General features: G+C 37.2%; 1 long non-coding RNA gene across 1 annotated transcript; it reads left to right on the top strand.

Moving 5' to 3' along the window:
* Positions 1 to 346: 346 nt before the first annotated feature.
* LOC103882699 lies at positions 347 to 20,747 on the top strand. Its single transcript, XR_002520875.2, has 4 exons — positions 347 to 769; positions 5,003 to 5,081; positions 5,416 to 5,580; positions 8,477 to 20,747. It is a non-coding gene; the product is annotated as an uncharacterized LOC103882699 (long non-coding RNA).
* The last annotated feature ends 2,052 nt before the right edge of the window (positions 20,748 to 22,799 follow it).

The raw sequence follows: 22,799 nt of genomic DNA, 5'->3' as shown, positions 1-22,799 counted from the left end.
AGCTAAAAGGTTTTTTTTTTTTTTCCTTTTAAAATCGGGAATATAGACAGCAGGGCATGGTGGGATGACCTGGCATGGTGGCTCATGCGTGTAATCACACTTTGGGAGGCTGAGTCGGGTGGACTACTTGAAGTCAGGAGTTAGAGACCAGCCTGGCCTACACGATCTCTACTAAAAATATAAAAATTAGCCAGGTATGGTGGCATGCACCAGTAGTCCCAGTTACTCGGGAGACTGAGGCATGACAATCACTTAATCCAGGAGGTGGAGGTTGTTGTGAGCTGAGATCACACCACTGCACTCCAGCCTGGGTGACAGAGCAAGACTCTGTCTCAGAAAAAAAAAAAAAAAGATAAAATCAGGAATATAAATGAAATTTAATTAGCTAAATACATTTCTGGTGTTAAACTACTCATACATTTTCTCCCTTATATAGTAAAGGATAAATAATATTAATAGGTTCAATATAAATTATACCTTGCATTCTTAGAGTAACCATACTTGATCATGAATGACATATTATCATTTTAAGGCAATGATAATTGTTTTGCTAACATTTTGTTTGAAGATTTTGTTTCTGAGTTCTGAAATGCCAATTATCTTTGATTTTTTAAAAATTCTTTTTAAAGATCACGTTTCTACTGTCTTCAGGAAATGAGAAAATGAATCCAGGAAATTTCCATCTTTAAATATACTCTATAAGTGTGCTGTCCAATACTCACATAGCTATTGAGACCTGGAATATAACTAGTCTGAATGGAGATGTTCTGTAAGTATATCATACATACCAAATTTCAAATACTTAGCATGAAAAAGGTGTTCAAATATTGTACTTTTGTATTGAGTGTACATTGGAATAATATTTTGGATACATCAACTTTTATACAATTTTATTATTATAATTAATATATAATTATAATTATCAAATCAAATTTTTAAAATTTCTATTACTTATATGGAGTATTCATTTATATTTCTGTTGTATAGCTTCTCTCAATAACATTCTAAGTAGGAGATGAATGAGCTAGTTCTTAGAAGTTGGAAAGGTATTCTCTGTCACAGTGATTAAATGGGTGTGGTAGCAGGGCATGAATATATACACAAATCAATGTAACAACATAGGAAATTCAGAATTTGCCTTTTTGGGGTAATGAATCTTTAATAAAAATTTTAATTTTTTAGTTATTGTTTTATTGAGCTTCTCTACCACATTTCCACCATTTTTTATAATGTATATTTCCTCAAACATTGCTTTTTTATTCAGATGTAAGAAGTTAATAGTACAGAGTCATACTTCCTTTAACACTGCACTACTTCTCAACTGGAGGTGATTTTGCCTTCCCCGACATTTGTAAATGTATGGAGATACGTTCAGATTTTACAGATGGAAGTGGGAATGTGCTATTGCCATCTAGTTGGTAGAATCTAGGGCTACTGTTACAATGCACAGGACAGCCCCTTATAACAAAGAATTATCTGGCCCCAAATGTCAGTGTTGCTAAAGTTGAGAATTTTTGATCTCTGATAATATCCCATCCCCTTCATCATTTTTCAAGCTTAGGTTTTACCTCTTTTTTTTGTTTGTTTTTTTGCATTTAACATTTTCTGAGGTTTGCCTATGGTCTTTTCAAAGAACTGGTGCTTGAATTTATTTATCAGTTTTGCATTTTAATATTTTTAATATTAAATATTAATGATAAAATTTAATATTTTATCATTAATTTTAAAGTAGTTCTTAATCTCTACATTTAGAAGCAGAAAAGGGAAGTTTCATTTTGTATTACTTTTTACACCTTCTTGAGTGACATTCTTTTGTTAAGCACAAAGTGCTCCGTATTTTCCTATTAGTATACTTTTAAATCTGTTCCCATAGATTTTTTAAACATTTTATTGAAAGATAATTAATATAAAAAGAGAAAAGTGCAAACACCTTAGTCATAAAGCTCAATGAATTTTTACAAACTGAACACACTCATACAACCATCACCAACTGAATAAACCTGTGTAATCTGTACCTAGATCAAGAAATAGAATGTACTAGCTTCCCAGAGCCCTTCTTTCTAGTCACAATCCTCCCAAAGGTAACTAATACCTTAACTTTTAGTAGCATAGATTAATTTTGCCTTTTCTGTTCTTTGCGTAAGTGAAATCATAGTTTGCAGTTTTTGCATCTGGCTTCTTTGGCTCAGTATTATTTGTGAGCTTCCGCCATATTGTTATGTATAATTATAATGTATTCATTCTTATTGCTATATATTATTTTGTTCTGTGAATACATCACCATTTGTTTATCCATTCTACTCTTGATGGGTCATTTCTAATTATAGAGTATTATAAATATTGCTGCTATGAACTTTCTAGTAGATGTCTTTTGGTGAACATATGGATGCATGTCTGGTGGGGATATACTTGGAATATGTATTTTCAACATTAATAGTTTTGACCAGTTTTTCAAGTTGGTTGTACTAATTTCATTTCTACTAGCAAGATATGGGATACTTGGTTACTCCATATCCTTGACAAAATTTAGTATTGATTGTTCTTTTTAATTTTGGCCATTTTGGTGGGTATGCAATGGTCTCACTTTGTGGTTTTAATTTGCATTTTTCTGATGATATGCGAAGTTATTTTTTCATATTTTATTGGCCATTTAGATACTTCTTTTGTGAAGTAACTGTTCAAGTTTTTTTGTCTATTTTTATTTTGTATTTTCCTATTGATTTTTAAGTGTTCTTTTTTTCTGGATCTGAAGTCTTTGTTACACATGTACATTATGAGTATCTTCTTTCTCTATGGGAGCTGTTTTTTCACTCTCTCAATGGGGTCCTTAATTAACATAGTTTTATAATTTAAAAATTGTCCGGTGGATCACTGTTTTTCTTTGAAGAGGTGTGTTTTATTTCTTGTTTAAAAATTCTTGTTCTAAAGTTGCAAAGATGTTATCTCCTTTGTTGTATGGTAAACCTTCGATTGTATTAATATAATAATCACCTAGGTTTGACAGATAGACACTTAATTGGTTACATTCCAGAATCTAGAATACAATATAGAATTAGCTATATAATTTAAAGTACAGTTTTGATTTCTCTTGTTACCCAAAAGTTTCTTAGGAGGGTGTTTTAAAATTTCTTTGTTGTATGATTTTTTGTTTACTATTATTATTAGAGTTTTAGTGTATTTAGATATGTGGTCCATATAATTTCCACATAAAATAATTTATTGTGCTTTCTTGTGGCATATTACATTACTGATTTTGGTAAAATATCCCTAAGATATTTGGAAAGAAAGAACATTCTCTAGTGGTAAAACTCAGAATTCCATATATGTATATATATAAGCGCATCATTAGTTATTATAGCAGCTCATATTAACTATGTATTATGGGCTGGACACTAATTTTAGTACTATATGTATAAACTTATTTAATCATCATTTCAATGATGTCATCCATTTTATAAGGGAGGATAGAAGGAAACTGAGGCAGCAAGATGGTAGGTGTATTATCTAAGGACTGAACTAGTTAAGAGGAGGAAATAAGTTTGAAATTCAAGTTATACAGCTCTGTAGCCAACGTTCTTGATCACAACTCTGTTTTACATGTATCTCTGCATTGTTATATTATTATTTTCATATCCATAAAATTAACATACTAAATATGCAGTTAGACCTCTGTGTTCATGGATTTTGCATCCTTGGATTCAATCAACTGCAGATGAAAATTAAAAAAAAAATTCATATAGAAAATATAGCACAATAATAATTTACATAGCATTTACATTGTATTAGGTATTGTAAGTAATATAGAGATGATTTAAAGAATGTGGGAGCAATGAAATACCATCTCACACCAGTTAGAATGGCAATCATTAAAAAGTCAGGAAACAACAGGTGCTGGAGAGGATGTGGAGAAATAGGAACACTTTTATACTTTTGGTGGGACTGTAAACTAGTTCAACCATTGTGGAAAACAGTGTGGCGATTCCTCAAGGATCTAGAACTAGAAATATTGTTTGATGCAGCCATTCCATTACTGGGTATAAACCCAAAGGATTATAAATCATGATGCTATAAAGACACATGCACACGTACGTTTGTTGCGGCACTATTCACAATAGCAAAGACTTGGAACCAACCCAAATGTCCATCAATGACAGATTGGATTAAGAAAATGTGACACATATACACCATGGAATACTATGCAGTCATAAAAAAGGATGAGTTCATGTCCTTGTAGGGACATGGATGCAGTTGGAAACCATCATTCTCAGCAAACTATCGCAAGAACAGAAAACCAAACACCACATGTTCTCACTCATAGGTGGGAAGTGAACGATGAGAACACTTGGACACAGGAAGGGGAATATCACACAGCGGGGCCTGTTGTAGGGTGCAGGGAGAGGGGAGGGGGCAGGGATAGCATTAGGAGATATACCTAATGTAAATGACGAGTTAATGGGTGCAGCAACCAACATGGCACATGTATACATATGTAACAAACCTGCACATTGTGCACATGTACCCTAGAACTTAAAGTATAATTAAAAAAAAAAAGTAGGAGGATATGCATAAGTTACATTCAAATACTACACCATTTTATATAAGGAAGTTGAGCATACATGAATTTTAGCATCCAAGATGGTCCTGAAACTCATCCCATTTGGATACCACGGTACGATTTGTAATAGTCAATTATTTTATATACTGAACTTTTGTGTTGATTGGCCAAAGACTGAGAAAACATTAAATGCTTTTTGCCATGACTACAATGTAAGTTTTTATTGTTTCATTGGATTTTGCTGTTTTTTTGAAGTGCCATGGTACATAGCACATACAAAGTTTTTATGTTTTACAAATTCGTTCTGGATTTTCCTTTTTATGAACAGAAAATAGTTCTCTCTGTCCTGTTTATGTTTAATTTGAAGTTTACCTTTTCTGAGATTGACACGTGTGTTTTGAAATTTGCATTTCCCTGGCGTATATTTACTTGTCTCTTTATTTCCAGCCTTTCTGTGATTTAAGTTCTTTACACTGCTGAAGAGTCATATAATTCTTTTTTCAAAGAATTTTCCAGCTTTATTGAGGTATGATTTACAAATAAAAATTGCATATACTTAAGGTGTATAATGTGAAGATTTGATATACACATGCATTGTGAAAGGATTCTCAAAATCAAGTTAATTAACATATCAATTCACATAAGTACCTTTCTTGGGGGTGGGAACACTTAAAATCTACTCTCTTGGCAAATTTTAAGTTTATAATACATGATTATGAACTATAGTCACCACAATCTACATTAGATCTTCAGAAGTTATTAATGTTATAATTGAAAGATTATACTCTTTAACAAGTATCTTTCCTTTCTCCCCATCTCCCAGGCCCTGGTAACCACCCTTCCACTCTCTCTTTCTCTAGGTTTGACTTTCTTGGAGTCCACATATGTGAGATCATGCAGCATTTGTTTTTCTGTGCCTGGCTTATTTCACTTAGCGTGATGTCCTCCAGGCTCATCCAGGTTGTTGCAAATGGCAGGATTTTCTTCTTTTTTAAGGCTTGGAGAGTCATTTGTTTTCATAAAAGGTATGTATTTCAATACTTTTGCTATTGATTCATTTTTAATAATTATTTTGGAGCTTCCTCCTTCACATTTTCTGTTTTTGATCTCCTTTCATTTTCCTTTCGAGGAGCTGGGTAGCCTAGTGGTTAAGCACTCAGATGTGGTACTCAGACTCTCTGGGCTTAACTCCTGGCTACACCATTTTGCTAGCCCTATAACTGTGAACAAGTTCCTTGATTTCTCTAAAATCGTATTTTCCTCTGCAATGGGTATAGCAACAGAGTCTATTTCATAGGGTTATTGTGAGGTTTGAGCGGGTTACTAAATTAAAGTATTTGGAACAGTGCTTTGCCCGTAGTAACCACTGGGTAAACACTGCCTGTTATTATACTACTGTCTTCTCTCTTCTTAGATTTCTGATACTGCTTTTGTCTCTGTCAGCTGTTCCCTTCTTTTTGTAATTTTTTGGAAGGGGACATAGTTATTATAGTTTGTCTTTCCTTTCCTTTTGTATATATGTCAGCCCAATTAGATATGGAATTCTGGTTTTTAAATTGATTTTCTTAGACTCTGAAGGCAACTCTCCATGATTCTTTGGCATTCAGTATTGTGAAAAACTTGATGCCAACTTGAGGATTGCTTTTGTAAGTCACTTGCCCTCGCCCTTCCCTGCCGGCACCCCCGTGCTAAAGCTTGTAGGATTCTGTTTTTAGTGCTGAAATGAAATATTTCATCAAGATATATCAGGCTTAAGTCTGCTTTAATTAAGTTTACCTGACATTAAACATGTCCTCTACACTTGTAGTCAAATGACTTTCTTCAGCTCTGCTAAATTTTCTATTGCTTCTTCCTTTTTTTTTTTTCCCCCTGCTCTATCTGCCAAGTTCTTTGCTTCTAGACCTGTATCTTTTTCAACTTTTATTTTAAGTCCAGGGGTATATGTGCAGGATGTGCAGGTTTGTTACATAGGAAAACGTGTGCCCTGGTGGTTTACTGCACAGATCATCCCATCACCCAGGTATTAAGCCCAGCATCCATTAGCTATTCTTCCTGATGCTCTCTGCCCCACAACCCCACAGGTGCCCAGTGTGTGTTGTTCCCTGCCATGTGTCCATGTGTTCCCCTCAATCAGCTTCCACTTATATGTGAAAAGATGTGGTATTCGGTTTTCTGTTCCCGTGTCCTTCTAGACTTCCTGTAAAACTTATTTGAGATCTCCTGGATCTTTCTTCTAAATTTTCACTTCTCTGGCAGCATTTTTTACAGTTTTTTGGAGTTCTGGAAGAAGTTTTTAAGCTTATTTTTCTAATCCGTTGATTCAAATTCTACAGAATCTCCTCTTGTATTCACAAGTTCCATTACATTAGAAATTTCATGGTCATATTTTTCATCTCAAAGCAACTTTTTCTGCTCTCAGGTTCTACCTTTTTAATGACTTATTGGGTTTAGTTCGTACACACAATGTTCTCTTGAATCTTCTTGAAAGTACACATTGGATATTTTCTATGGTTTTTCCTAGCTTTTATTAATAAAACCATTCTTAGGAAATATTTTGTCTGCCTTCTCAGCTTGACTGCTTTCTAACTATCGACTCCCTTTAGAATTTTCTCTTTGCTTCTTGCAAATAACACATGGATGGGATAGGGAATGAAGGAGTGATTGGGTAAGTAGAATGATAGAGGACATTCTAGGTTTGCCCATATTTGGAGATTTACGTGACTTCTTTTAAACAGATGTAGTTTGGGACAAAATAAAAAATAAAGCAGGAATAAAGAGGAGGGAAGAGAAGGAATAAAGAAACAGGTAGAAAGTAAATACAAAAGGAAGGAAGGAAGGAAGGAAGAAAAAAGAATGAAGGAAATTAAAAAGGAAAAGGAAGGAAGAGTTAACGTTATTGTAGTTTTATATTGAAAAATTATAAGGTGGTGACCTCTGAAGAATAGGATATAAATTAAGGCTGGGTGAGGGTCTGGACAGCAACATCAAGAAGTCTTGTTCCTATGCCGAAGAGATTCAATTCACTCTCTTACTGCTGGAATAAGGTGCCTGTTCTCTGACTGTCTTTTGAGACCAGATGTAGCATTGCCGCTATTCTGTTTGGCTTGCTGTGTGATTCAATAGTAAACTGGGGAAAAATTATGCAGAGTAATCCCATCCCTGTCAGCTCCAGATTTGCAACTTCCCTCCAGTACCTGCTACTTCGTCCGAATGCCCTGCTGCTATCAACTTCGAGTCAGTGTGGGAATTGTGACTTGGTCAGCAATTTTCTCAGTTTTCTTGCTTACAACATATTCTGCAGGAATTGCTTTAGTTTTTCATAACAGTTTTTTGTTTCCTTCTATGATTTTCAGAGCTGATGCAATTTTCCCACAGTTTTTGAATTCCTTTGGTCATTTCATTAGGGATTTTGGAGAGTCAGAAGTTAAATGCAAGTATTCAGAACAAAGTCTGTGTTTTAAATGTGTGAGTAGATTATTATTATCAGGTATTACATGACAATTAACACATTAACAAACCATTGGAAATATTTAAACATCCCTCAGTTTTATGGTTCCCAAACTCTGGTGACAGATGAGTTGCATCTGAAATACCTGGAAACTGTTTTGCGAATGGTGAGGTGACTCTCAAGAGTTCCAATTTAGAAGGTATGTTGAGGGTCCTTAACATATGAGTTTTAAACCTCTTTCCAAGCAATTTTTACGATCAGCTAGGTTTGGGAGTGCTATGATGTAAATGTGTCCTTCAAAAGTTCATGTGTTCAAAACGTAACTGCCGTTGTAACAGTATTAAGAGGTGGGGTCTTTAAGAGGTGATTAGGTCAGAGGGTACTCTGCCCTCATGAATAGATTAATGTTGCTGCCTCGGGAGTGAGCTCATGATAATAGAATCAATTTTGCTCTATTTCCCTCTGTCTTGCAGATTCACACCGCAGGTGATGCCTTCTGCCATGGGACGCCCCTCACCAGATTCTGGTGCCGTGCTCTTGGACTTCCTAGCCTCCAGAACCACAAGCCAAATACACTTTGGTTCTTTATAAATTATCCAATCTGTGATATTCTGTTATAGCAGCAGGAAATGAACTAGAACATCGAGTCACTTCCCTAATCTAGAATAGCCAACTCTTTGCAATTATGATCTTATTATTCAATTTTTGATTTTAGGAACTCTTTCTCCTTCCTACTCCTGAGGATAATAGAATACATTTTAGTCTTTTGCTTATGAGAACAAGTATACATTAATTTTTTTTCTTTTAATGTTTTATGACGTTTGTTAACATAACTGGAGACCCCTTGAAGTGTGGCAAGAAAAACATTATCGCTCTAACTGTAGGGTGGTTGTAGCTACATCCGAATGAGGCACATTTTGAAAATGAGATAGTAATCCCCTACAAATTCTTTGCTGGAGTTCTTAGATCTGGAGAAGTAATTTCATCATGCATTGTGATTATTTGAGAAAGTCCTATTGTGCCTTTTTAAGATGATAGTGTGGAGCTGATGGGGGGAAAATAAGCAGGAACAGCTGGAGGCTTTGCAAGTGCTTTCATGAGCAGGATGTTCCATGCCAGGAGGGAATGCATTTTAAATTAAAATACTTCTTGAATACGTTTTTTAAAATCAGTATTATTTAGAAATTTCAGTGCTGGCTTTATTTTCTGTAATAACAAGGACAGACATACTTATTGCTAAAGATGTAGTTAACACAGTTTGGTTTTATTTGGGGAGTGGTTGGCTATTTAGATTAATCCATAATCAAATCCACTAATATCAGTGAGAAATATTCATACTTAGAATGACATATGCAAATACATAAAAATAAAAGGCATTTTTAAACTTTGTTTTTAACCTAGGAACTCTGCCTCCGGTATCTAAACATCTGGTTTCCATTCTCTTCGTCAAAGCTAATAGCCAGAGCCCTTAAGAAGAGAGATTAGATATAAAATCCTGATAAATCCCATTCAGTTTGAGCTCTGTACCAGTAACAGAACACCATTTGTTGTCCATCTGTCTTTGGGTAAAATGGGGGAGCTTTGCAGCTAATACCACAATGAAAAAAAGTGATTGGAGTTTATCTTGCACTGTATTTTATTCAGACTGCAATCTGATGACACAGATATATACCACACTATACTCTGAAATCACCAGAATAAAATTGTTTTAGGCCCTTATATAATACTGTGCTAACTAAACAATAACACCCACATTTAAATGGTCTGCAGGTTACACAGACAAACTGCAGGTTTTCTTTTAGGTTTACCACTCCCCTAGGAACTTTAAATCTCTTTGTATCTAATCTCTGTCTTCTTCTATCTCTCATTCTGTTTATAAGTGCAACTTGGGACTCAAAACAGAAAAGCACTTGCAAGGTTTAAGGGTTTAGAACTCTACCTCTCAGGACAAAACAAATTAACAAGCAAATCTCTTGTGTAGGTTATTGCATTATCATCAAGATGAGAATCTTAACAATTTATTTAATTATAGAAGATGTGTATGAAAGATGGGTAGTAAAAGAACTATTTAGATATAAAACATAAGTCAATGATAGGTATACAAAAGGCATATAGAACAACAGCAAGAATACGTGTTAGGTCCTGCCCGTGTTTCAAAGCCACTAAGTTCTGTTAGGGCACAAATTATGCATGCACACACGTGCACACACACACACACAATGGCATTTGCCACTGTATTAGTTGTGTTAGTTTTCTATGTTGGATAGAAAATAACCACTAACTTAGTGGCTTGCAACAATATTAATTTATTATCAGAAATCTGGCATGCTTTAGTTGGGTTCTCTGATCAGTGTCTCATGGTTGCAATCAAGGTGTCTGCTGGCTGCATCTTCATCTGGAGGCTCAGTTAGGGAAATCTGTTTCCCGGCTCTCTCAGGTTATTGGCAGGATTCATTTTCTTGAACTTGTATGACTAAGGTCCTCATTTTCTTGCTAGCTGTCGGCTGAGGATAAACAAAATGTGATATATCCATATAATGGAATGTTATTTGGCCATAGAAGGGAATGAAATTCTGATACATACTACAACAGAGAAGCTCCTTGAAGACTTTATGCTTTTCATATTTTCATAAGTGAAAGAAGCCAGACACCAAAGACCACATATTATGATTCCATTTATAAGAAATATCCAGAATAGGCAAATCTACAGGCACAGAAAGTGGATCTGTGGGTACTTTGGATTGGGGGGATAAAGTGGTAGGAAAATGATGGCTAAACAGGGTTTCTTTGACGGTGATGAAAATGTTCTAAAATTAGCTACAGTAATGGTGTACACCATTGTGAATATACTGTGAATCCTTGCATTGCACACTTTAAATGATTGAATTGTATGGTGTAAGCACTATATCTCAGTAAAACTCTTAATAAGGAAGTTATAACTGCTGAAAGGAAATCATGTTAAGTAAACAGAGGTAAAGCACAAACTTCAGGCCCCTTTCTCAAAGCCTAAGTAAGAAAGGGAACCTCTTTTACAACAGAGTAACTTTCCCCTGGCAAAATCTTTCCAATTCACTGAGAATATACATTTTTGTCTACCTTTTCATCCAAGAAGTTCCAGTGAGGACATGTTTCTTATTCATACTGAGAAAGCTCTCGGGAAGGTGTAAGAGTGGGCTCTGATACTGAATTTCAGGAAGAACAACATCTTGTCTTTGCTTTTGAGATTGCTTGCTAGTTTACTTATGCAAAGTACCTTCATCTGGAGGGTTGGGAAGTGGGTGAAACTTGGGAATCGCTAAACAGCTTCAAGGAAGCAGGACTGCTTCTGCGTTGTAGTTACAAAGTCAAAGATCCAGGTTTCCTAAGAGAGAGATAAGAGGAGAAATGTTGCTCTGGAGTTTGGTGGAGCTAAACTGGACTAAGAGCTTTGAGGGAGAAGAGAAGAGAGGCCCATAGTAATGGACACTTACAAAGGCAGGTACTTTGAATATGCTCTCACTTTAAGAAGTGTTTTCAGTATTAAATAATTGCCACACCCATTTCGTGAATTAGATTATGTCATGTCCATTTCTCAGATGAGACTACTGGGGTCTGGAGACATGGTCACAGTTAGCCATGGAATTGTAACTGAATGATGGGTCTGTATGATTCCTTGAGGCTTCATTCTCCGCCCTCTTCTCTTTTTACTCCATACCACTGGTTCTCAACTGGGGTCACTTTTGCCCCCACTGTCCCCCAGAGGACATTGGGTAATATCTGTAGACATTTTTGGTTGTGACAACTGCATGTGGGAATGCTACTGACATCTAGTTGTGTAGAAGCTATGGATATACCTAAACATTTTACAATACACAGCGCAGAATTGGCTGGCCCCAAACCTCAGTAGTGCAGAGGTTGATAACCCCAGCTTTAAACACAGCTTTGTAGCTCATCAGCTCGTGTGTGTTCAGCAAGAATTCATAGTTGATTCTGACTTCCACATATATTTCCCCAGTCCAGATGTCTGTTAAGAACTTTGGATTGATGTATGCAACTGCCTCCTCTCCTCATTTATTCCTAACTCGAACTATTCAGTCATCATATATTGAGTCAGTATTTAGGTGTGCAATTGTGACGTAAATATCACAATTTTGGTGTACAGTTGATTTCTTTAAATCAAGGTATAAATAAGGTCCACACATGGTGATTGATAGGCATGTCTCTGATTACTCTTCTAATCTGTAGTCTTTATTTCTTTTTTTCATTTTATTTTTGTAATTTGTTTGTTAAGAAAAGTAGGTGATTTGTCCTGTTGATTTTCTGATTGTAACCTGTATCATTCTAAATTTCCTGTAATTGATCTGAAGGTTTGATTAGATGTTTAATTAGATTCAGGTTTAACTTTTTCTTTTAGCAAAATTAATTCATAGGTAACATTATGTTCTCCTGTTCAGAGGCACATAATGTCTATTGGGTTTTCTTTCGTGGCTTTAGCAGCTGTTGCTGATCAATACCTACTCCATTACCTCATTTATAATTGCAAAATGGTTATGTACTAATTAAATTATTCCTTCCTCATTTATTAGCTGAAGTATTTCTATAAAGAGAAGCATCCCATCTAGTACTGTTTACCCTTTGGTGCAGTTCATATAGAAAAAGCAAGATAAATGCTTCAATCTTTCCCTTTATTTAACAGTTTTAAAACAATTTATTGGTATTCTTTGGTGGCAGCTAATCTGTGTTATCAGAGTATCATTATAGACTGAAGCTTATGTGATGCACTTCAATCTATTGTAGTTATCATTATTGACACTCAAATTGCCCATCTTTAATGACTGCCCTTGGAATTTGACTCTTTAGTCCCCTCAGATCTGGGAGTGAGGAGGTTAGGAGTAGAGGCCGACCTGCTCAGCTGCTCTAAAGAGAGTTCCTCAGTGTTCTGCACTGACGTTTGCCCTGTATCTCTTCTGCATGAGGTTGGGACACCCTTGGTTCTCTCTTATGTCTTTTTCTCTCTTGTTCATACATTGGCCTGTGGCTTCTTTGTCTATCTGATTCTGTTTAATTTCTATTTTTATGCAAATCTTCCATTTCTGAATTCCTTATTGGTTCCCAAGGCTGTTATTTATTTGGTCTTTCAGATGATGCTCTTCGTCCCTGGGGGAAAAGAGGTATTTGGTAAGAGTCAGGAATTGATGGAGTCTGCTGTCTTGATGGAATCTGAGAGATCTTTCAAAAATGTGAATCAAACAATGCTGCTTCCATGACTGAAAATCTGATGGTCCACACCTGCTACAGACCACGTCCAAATTCTTTAAGGAATTCTGTTACCCTCTAAATCCTGCTTAACTTTGCTTCTTGCCTGACACCTTCTGCTCCCAAAATTTCAGCCATGTGAAATCTCTTTCAGTTCTCCAAACATGGCACACTGTTTCTCCAGCTTATTGTTTTCTGCTGACTATGTTCTTTCTGCCTTGTCACCTGGAGTACATTCCCTTCTTTCTCACCTTTTTCTCAACTTCCCTTCCTCCTTTATGTCTCGGTTTAGATGGCATTTCTTCCATTAGGTCTTCTTTGAACAGGGTGCATATGTCTCCGACTTTTCCTGGGAAAGTTCTAGATCATGCCTGCTGAAAAATAATTAGTGCCTTTAAATTATTTTTAATATACCTTTTCATTCTTACAAGGGTCCCTATTTGAATAATACATTATATAATCACTCTATCTCTGAATTTACATTTCCAGAACTGTGTTATCTTTCTTTTGTATGGATTTCCATGACATTTCATAATTGCATCTAGCATGTTTCAGGTGCAATTATACTTTACTTGCCTTTGTCATGGAAATAATCGTGTCCAGCTCAAATTCATATGTTGATGCCTTAACCCTCAAATGTGACTATAATGGAGATAGGTTCCTTAAATAGGTAATAAAGATTAAATGAGGTCATAAAAGTGTCGTCCTGAACCCCTGTTTACTCCAATAGGGATAGTGCTGTGTCTGAGAGACTGAAGAAGAGACCTGGAGGCAATGAATAAAGACATAGGGCTCTTTGGGGGAACTTGCTTACAGGGACAGTCCAGTGGCAGTGAGCTGGACAGGAGAAGTGCTACCATTTGTAAAAGGCAGGCAGTTTACACAGTATTTTCACACAGAACCATCCATCTAGCAATCACTATTTAACCCAAAACAAAGGACCTCGATCCACTGGACAGCCTGTGTTCAAAGGGAAGGGCCAGGGATTCAGAAGTCTGAACACACTTCTTCTCAGACCACAGGGTCATTCTCAGGGTATGCTTAAGTTATTGCCAACAGGTGTATCTGCTGTAGAAAATGTGAGTCCCTAATCCAATAGGACTAGTGTCCTTATAAAAAGAGGAAAAGACACCAGGAATGCACATACACAGAGGAAAGGCCATGTGAGGACACAGCAAGAATATAAGCATCTGCAAGCCAAGGAAAGAGGTCTCAGGAGAAGTTAAATATGTTGATACCTCGAGCTTGGACTTCCAGCCTCCAGAGCTGTGAGGAAATAAATTTCTGTTGTTTAAGTCACCCAGTTTGTGGTATTTTATTATGGCAGTCCTAATAAACTACCACAGCCTTCTTCACTAGATTGGCTTAATTTTTGTATCTGTACCATCAGAATACAAAATTAATTTTTATTTTATATCCATATGATCAGTGCTAGGTACATGGTGGACATTGTATAAGTCAAGGTTCAGTCTGACAAAACAGAGCCCTTAAGAGTGAAATGTATTTGATCTGTGTACCCAGTTACTGTCACCTAGCTTCTAAAACCACTGGAATTTCCTAGGTAATTAGAGTGTCTTTTGTTATTCATGGACTTCCTTTGATCATACCTGTATTTATCCTAATACTGGGATTTAGGATAGGGCCCTTGGATAGCCTCAAGATGCTGCCAGTTATCAGAAAGACCAAGTGACTAGAGAATTAAAGGGTTGGAACTTTCAGCCCCATCCATTGACCTGATGGAAGGTGCTGGAGATGATAGTCTATAAAAACTCTTGAACAATGAGATTTAATGAGCTTCCTGGTTATTGAACATGTGGAGGTGCTGAGAAGGTGGCAAACCCAGAGAAAGATGAAAATTGTGACACCCCCCACCCCAGACTTGTACCCATCTCTTAAATCTAGCTGTTCATTTATATCCTGTATAATATCCTTTAAAGTAGACCAGTAAATGTAAGTAAAGTCTTTCACTCAGTTCTGTGAGTTGTCTTAGCAAATTATAGAACACAGGGAGGCAGACCGTGGGAATTCCAGTTGATACAACCATTGGTCAGGATTACAGGTCACAACCTGGGATTTGTAATTGGCATCTTAAGGTAGGGGGGCAGTTTTGTGGGATTGAGCTTTTAGCCTATGAGATCTGACTCTTAACCTGTGGGATTGATTTGAGTTATAGGACATCCAACTGGTGTCTGCTAAAGAATTGCTTGGTGTGTTGAGGGGGAAAAAACCCACGAATTCGATCACAGAGGCATTCTGTGTTCAGTGTGAGAGTAGAGAGAAAAATGTGGTTTTGGTTTTGGTTTGCCTTTTATAAGAAAAAATGTGTAATAGGGAGTTGGCCTTATGTAATTTTGGAAGTTGCTTAAATGGTCTAACAGAGTCTATTGTGTTCGCGCCTGATTCTGAAGTCTGAATCAGGAGACACCCACCTGGGAAGAAAAGATGAAGGCAAAGTGGTGAAGAGCAAGAAGAAATTAGAACGCACGAGAATGAGCTGGAACTCCAACGGGTGAATTAGAACTGTGTCAGTCTTTCCAAACCTCCAGTTTCAATGCTGAAGGGGCGACCTTCAATCGAAGTTTGAGCCCTTTGTCATAGAACTAAATATTCACCTGATCAGGGAGTTGAAGAAGCTTGTCAGAGAGTTGAGGGGGTGTCTGATTGGAGCAGAAAAACTGGGACTGAGATATGCCCTATGCTATTCTTGGGGCTTGGAAAATAAAACTGCAAAGATTGGCACTTTGACATGCTGACAGGCCTTAAAAGCTGCCTCAGAATCAAGGTCCCTCTAATATTGTCTTCTTCCCCCAACGCTGCTTCCTCCCAAGCACAAGAAGAGATTCTCTGGAATTTTCTTATTTCACCATGAAATCTTATTTCCAAAATGAAAAAGACTACCTTCTTCCTCTCCCTGAAGTCCCCCTGTCTCTCTCAGAAAAGAAGACTGAGGAATGCACTTAGGATGGATTTTTCACAAGAGAATGCCTGCCTTTCTGGCTCATTCAAATTCCAAGTAGAATCATTTACAAGTTAATTTCTGTCAATTTCTTCTCCTTAAGAATCATTTGCTGCCTCTGAAAAGCATTGTCCACATTCCCTATCTCCCCTCTCCCCTAAGAAAAATGATATAAGCTTCTGTACCTCATTGGGTTATTGGGTAATCATTCTCCTGAGAATCACCTGTGCTATGCATGTTAAAATAAAATTGTGCAAGTCTTTTCTGCTATTGATTTGCCTTTTGTCAGTTGATTTTCAGTGAAACTTCAAAGTGCAAAGAGGTCATTTTCCTTTGGCTCCTACATCTTCAAGGCAAGCCAGCAGACAGGTACAATGTACATGAGTTGCAATGGTGCCCAGTGGACCTGTGCAGATCTTCCAAGTATTTGTATTTGTATTTGTATTTTATTTTATTTTATTTTTTTTAAGGCTGCTGTTTCACTTCCACTTCTCGGTTTTTGCAAATGTCATTTGTGGCCCATACTTAACTTGGAGTTATGCAGTGAAGGGAAGTCTGAAAACCGTGGTTACACCTTAGCTAAGTTGATATGATATAAATCCACCACAGCTTCTCAATATTATTTGTTAAGTAAATAAATGATGCTGAAATTATTGACTTTATCATAGTATCATGATCCTTCTCCTAGAATGGGAAGAGCCCTTCCGACCCATTTAAACTCTAGTATCTTCTCAAGGAGCTTTATGTGTCAGTTTGGTCCTGCACATTTTGAGACTATTACAATTTTATTATGAGTGTGAAAGGAAAATATGGGACCCCCAAATCACTAAGCCAAAGGGAAAGGTCAAGCTGGGAACTGCATCAGGCAAACTTACCTCCCATTTTATTCCTAAATAAGATAGCTACAAAAATATAAAGTATATACCTCCCTCACAATTTGCCCACTAGGAAATTCCCTGTGGGCTTCAAGATCTTTACCCTACAACGGTTCTGTTGAGTTTTACTCTGACAGTGAAATAGACAGCTTATCTTTACAGGTGCAGGACAAAGGACAGAACTCTAAGTCATCCCTCTGATCACTTGAGACAAACACATATCCGATTGCTTCCTCTGATGTAAAAATGCTGATTCAGTGAGCTAGACGACAACATAAGGATCTATTCCTCCACACCACCCACATGTAAACTGTGTATTCAGTGAAAGGCTGATCAAAGATTCAAAAGAATGCAACCGTTTGTCTACTGACACCTTTTGAAAATTTCTTCCTCTTTCCCAAATACTCATCCTTTCACCTTTAAATATTGAAGCCCTCAAAACTATCTTTGGAGAAAGGCACAGACCTGCCTCTCAGGCGTGCATCCTTAACCTTGGCAAAATGAACTTTCTAAATTGATTGAGACCTGTCCGAGATACTTTTTGGTTTCCATGAGGTTGGCATGTTATTACTAAAACAATAGACATGAATCAGAAGTATTAGACATAATGCTATAAAAAGAAGCCTGAATCATGAGAACCGGCTATAACTTTGTTTTAAAATTAACCAAATGACAGAGGTAAAGGAGATTACCAAGTAGTGGTCTTTACTGCTTCATATTTACCCTCAAACTAATGTAATTACAGATGTAGGTGAGGAAAAAATAGTTTTTTCTACCCATCTTAGATTCTTCAGCTGGGGCTCTATAAATTAGACTGTCCAAAAACAGATTAACAAAAGAAAAACAGTAGTTTATTAGTGAAGTGGCATCCTTGTCTGGGGTAAATACCCAGGGTTCATCATCTTGCACCAAGAAGAGTAAGAACATGGACACACGTGGATAGGTTAAGGAGCAGAAAGTTTAACTGGCAGAAGAAAGAAAAGAGGACAGCAGTGCTCTCTCTCTTGCGACAGAGAGGTTTCTGAAAGGGAAAAGCCAGCCTGCAGCAGCCGCAGCAGATTTTACAGGCAGGCGTGAGGAGGCAGTGTCTGATTTACATAGGGCCCACGATTGGTTCCACCAGGTGTGACGTTTACTTAGCAAGGGGTGGGGGCAGGGAAGGCTGGTCGCACCACCTGAATCTTATTATGCAAATGGCTTTCCACTTGGCCAGTGCCATCTTGCCTGCTTCTTACTGTACATGTACGAGAGCCGCCTTTTTGATTATGCCTAGCCATTGGTAGCCTTTTCCTATTGGCACAACTGCTAGCATTCACCCATGTAAGCTTCCAGCTTGTTTGTGTATGTCTGCAGCTTGATTTTACAGGCTGCTCTTTCTTAGAAAAGAAAATGATTTGAGGGCTGCATTTTTTTTTTTAAAGGAAAACCTTCTTTAGCCTCACTATCTGTCTAAATAATTTTTTAACTGCTATATCATTAACACATGTGTTGTGCTTACACACGCGAGTACCCAGAGATGTACCTATGGGGGTGGTTAGAATTTAGGATTATATACCATCTTAGACTAAAGAAAAAGGGTTTCATGTTGGGAGTGGAAGGAGGCAAGTTATGGGAAGGTGACAAGATGAAAGAATGGCAAACAAGGGTTATTTATTAAGATTTGTTTGCAGATTTAAATTGGTGCTTTCTCCATTGGTAAGAGTTAAGAGTTGTTAAGAGTCCTCCTCTTCCTGGTATGAGAGAGGGAAACACCTCTATAAATGGAGATTTCCCTAATAAAAGGAAAATCCGTGCTTTATTTTTAGAGCTTTTCCTGTTGCTGGTTTTTAATGGCTTTTAGCTCAAAATAATCCATAATCCAAAGAGGCATATTTTGAGGTGGCATACTCTGGTATCCCTCACAGATTCCCTGGCTTGTGAATTAGCCAATTTCATTTCTTCATTGTCTATTTAACTCCTCCATTTACTGATTGCCGTTTTATTCATTCATGTAGAATGAATGTACATGAATGAATTCATGTAGAATTTCTGAAACACATAATGTACTGTGATATTAAGAGATTTTGTTCTATGGATTTTCCAGAGACCAACAATTTGAAGTAGAACAAGAAACACCATTGCTGTTGATTGCTTATATTGAAGGACAATATATGTTTCAACACATCAGCTCACAAAAATGATTTGTTGCCGTAGTATCTAAACAACACTCTGTAACCAATAACTGTAGTTTTTAGATAAACGATAATTAGCATGAACAATGTTCAGTCACGTTTTCTCTGGGATACTTGAAGCAGCTCAGGTGTTATACAGAAGCACCTTGAACATGGGAGATTTTTCTTTTCTATTTTCCAGGGTTGTTTGAGAAACTCGCCCCATCCTTAAGATCTTCCACTTGGTCATTGTTGGAGGGGACAGAAAATGCATCCTTGGGCTTAACCAACCAACCCTGCAAAGGTGGAATATCAAGCATGTTAGCTACTTTGGCTAAATGTCTGCAGTAGGATTCTTAGTTAAAATGTTACGGACATATAGGCAGACTTTATTTAGCCAATTAAATATCAGGCATCTTTTTAAAAAACGTAAATAATTGCCGGTTGCTAGTGTTCTTCTTTTAATTGATTTTGACTATGCAGAATGATTTTTTAAATCTTTCCAGCTGCTTCATTAGAATTGAAGAGAGAGAGAGAGTGGCCCACCCCGTCACCCTCCTCTCTCATTGTAATGATTTTGACTATGCAGAATTAATTTTTAAATCTTTCCAGCTGCTTCATTAGAATTGAAGAGAGAGAAACTGGCCCACCCCGTAACCCTCTTCTCTCACTGTAACGAAGTAAAATTCACAAAACCAGAAATGCAAATGGATTTTCTTGAGTCTTTCCTTCTAATACAGTGATTAGCATGATAACCAACTCTTTTTCGTCAACTACTTCCATATAGAATCATGTGTGGAAGCTGTACGTGGACTTGGCAGTTATGTGAGGGAAATTTGCTTCCTCAAAAAGCAATGCAGATAGCAGAAAAATGAACTGAAATAACAGAAATGAAAAAATGGGAATAAATCATAAATGATAATCAGAAAGATCCTGATGAACCAGTGGCAAGGATCTAACAAGTCTCTAAAGGTTCAAAAAATTCCTTGATTGCTGCCAACATAGCAAAGAAAGGTACTGTATGAGTGTCGTCAAGTCATGCTTCTTTGTGTCTCCTATTATTGCAGCTCATCTCTTTCTCCTCCCAGCTTGTCAACTCTCATAGCTCTTTGGAAATTAAAAGAACTCTCTCTCCATATTCTCATTTGGTTACTGAAAAACAGACTCACTCAAACCACTAGAGGGATCTCTCTTCTTTGAAAAGAGAGAGAGAGAAAAAAGTAAGTTGCATAATAAGCTATAAAGTTGGAATGACCCAGGAAATCACCAAGCAGGACAGAAAATGAATTGTTGCAATTTTCAAAGACATTTCAGGGTCTGTGGAGGGGACTCTTCCCCTGTGCAGCCTAGCCTTGCCAAGGTCTTGAGAGAGATCTATCTGGCAAATACGGATTGTGTTTCACCAACACACTTTGGACGACTCTAGTGGCCTTCAGTGGTAGCTGGGATTACAGATGCCCACCACCACACCTGGCTAATTTTTTTATTTTTAGTAGAGATGGGGTTTCACCATATAGGCCAGGCTGGTCTTGAACTCCAGATCTCAAGTGATCTGCCGGCCTTGGCCTCCCAAAGTGCTGGGATTACAGGCATGAGCCACTGCACCTGGCCTTCGACTTCTATATGATAAAAATTTAAAGCTACAGAAGAAATTGCCACCTCAGAAAACTTTCCTCACTGGTCTTCCAGAATGCCTTACCATTCTGTGGCTAAAGACATAGCAAACATTTCCCTGATTTATTTGCCATCTGGCCTCCTGTTGGGTTCTGCCAAGAAGCACTAGAGTGACTGGAACACAGGAAGAAAGGAGGAAGGGACCTCCTTGTTCCTATTTGTTATTCTTGCTCTCACCTGTGTGGTGACAGTTTTCTCCACCAATAACATTTCATCCCTGTAGAAACAGTTGTCTTGACAGTGCCAGTTGGTTTCGATGTCCAACTGCCTTCAAATTCCCAAACCAGTTGGTTGCTCTCCTTCATAAGAACTAACCACCATCAAGCATTGCCTATTTTTTAGAAGTCTGAGTCCTGCCAGTTGTGGTGGCTCATGCCTGAAATCCCAGTGAGGCAGAAGCAGGAAGATAGCATGAGGCTGGGAGTTGAAGACCAACCTGGCAATGTAGTGAGACACTGTCTATAAAATATGATAATAATAATTAGCCAGGTGTGGTGGTGCCCGCCTGTAGTCCTAGCTACTCAGGAGGCTGAAACAGGAGGGTCATCTGAGCCCAGGAGTTCAAGGCTGCAATGAGCTATGCTCATGCCAGTGCCACCCAGACTGGGTGACAGAGCAAGACCCTGTTTAAAAGAAAAAAAAAAAAAAAATACAAGTCACAGTTATGTAATCCCCCTTTTGTGAGATCCTAAGCTTTAATAGTCTAACCTCTTATTTTTTATTCTTCCAGCTCTGTGAGAAATAGCTGCTTGTTATCTCTTGCTAACCTTTAGTGTTTTCTGTTGCTCTTTCATCCCTCAAACATCTGTATAACCAGCCCCTATATTAAATCCTCCTTGTTGGAGTACCTAGTGTGGTTTCTGTTTTTTTCTGACTGCACCTGACTGATAAACTGTGAGAAGACTATAGCAATTAAAGATCCATGTAAATAGAGTGGAGGTTCGCCAATAATTCAGTTGGAAAGATCAGGGAAGAATTTATGAAAAAAAATAGGATTTGCAAAAGATCTTGAATATAGGTAGGATTTAGAGGTGTAAAGATGGGGTGGAAAAAGACTTTCAAAGCAGGAAAACATTATAAAAATATTTAATAACAGGAAACAGAAAATATTGTCATTTAGCTGGAAATCATAATATGTAAAAGTATTTAATAATAAATTACCAAAGGTAAAATTGAATCAGATCTTAGTGTAAGAGTAGAGGGAGGGATCTTTAACACCAGACTCAGAATTGCTGAACTATTTAAGGCTTTTGAGCAGGAAGGTTGCAATATTAGGAAGTCAGAGAAGGAAAGGAATAAAACATATTATATATTTTGAAGATACATAGTGGGTATAAATATGTTCTGTGTTATGGTGGCAATAATAAGAATGCCATATTCTTCTACTTTTCCAAATCAAATGTACTTTGTGTCTGAGTTCCCAATTATCTGACCGGCAGGACATCCAATATCAGTCATTACTTGAACTCATTTCTTACCTTCATGTAAGAAACTATGTGAAACTTTATTCCATATTAACCTAATGTGAATTAATCAGTTTAATTCACATTATTCCATGAATATAGGGGAGGTCCCTGGTTCTTAGTTCAAGATGGCCAACATTGCTTTCTTGTTCCTTTTATTTCTGGGTGGCTCGGTTGACAACTGCAAAACTGTTCTGGTTCGGTTCCAGAGATGCCTTGTCATATGGTCCTCTTTGATACAAAAAATTTACACATGTTTACCTATGTAATAAACCTGCACATTCTGCACACGTACCCTGGAACTTACTTAAAAAAAAAAAGTTGAAGAAAAAAAGAAATTTGTAGCTGCTCTCAAGGTCAGGGTGTTTACGTTTTAGCCTCTTTGGGTCTCTACATTTGTCCCTCATCAGAGGTTCTGCCACCTTCTAAGTTCTGGTTGGGAG

This window comes from Papio anubis, chromosome 4 (assembly GCF_008728515.1).
Source record: "Papio anubis isolate 15944 chromosome 4, Panubis1.0, whole genome shotgun sequence".
Classification (NCBI taxonomy): Eukaryota; Metazoa; Chordata; class Mammalia; order Primates; family Cercopithecidae; genus Papio; species Papio anubis.
This window is presented reverse-complemented; position numbering and strand designations above follow the sequence as displayed.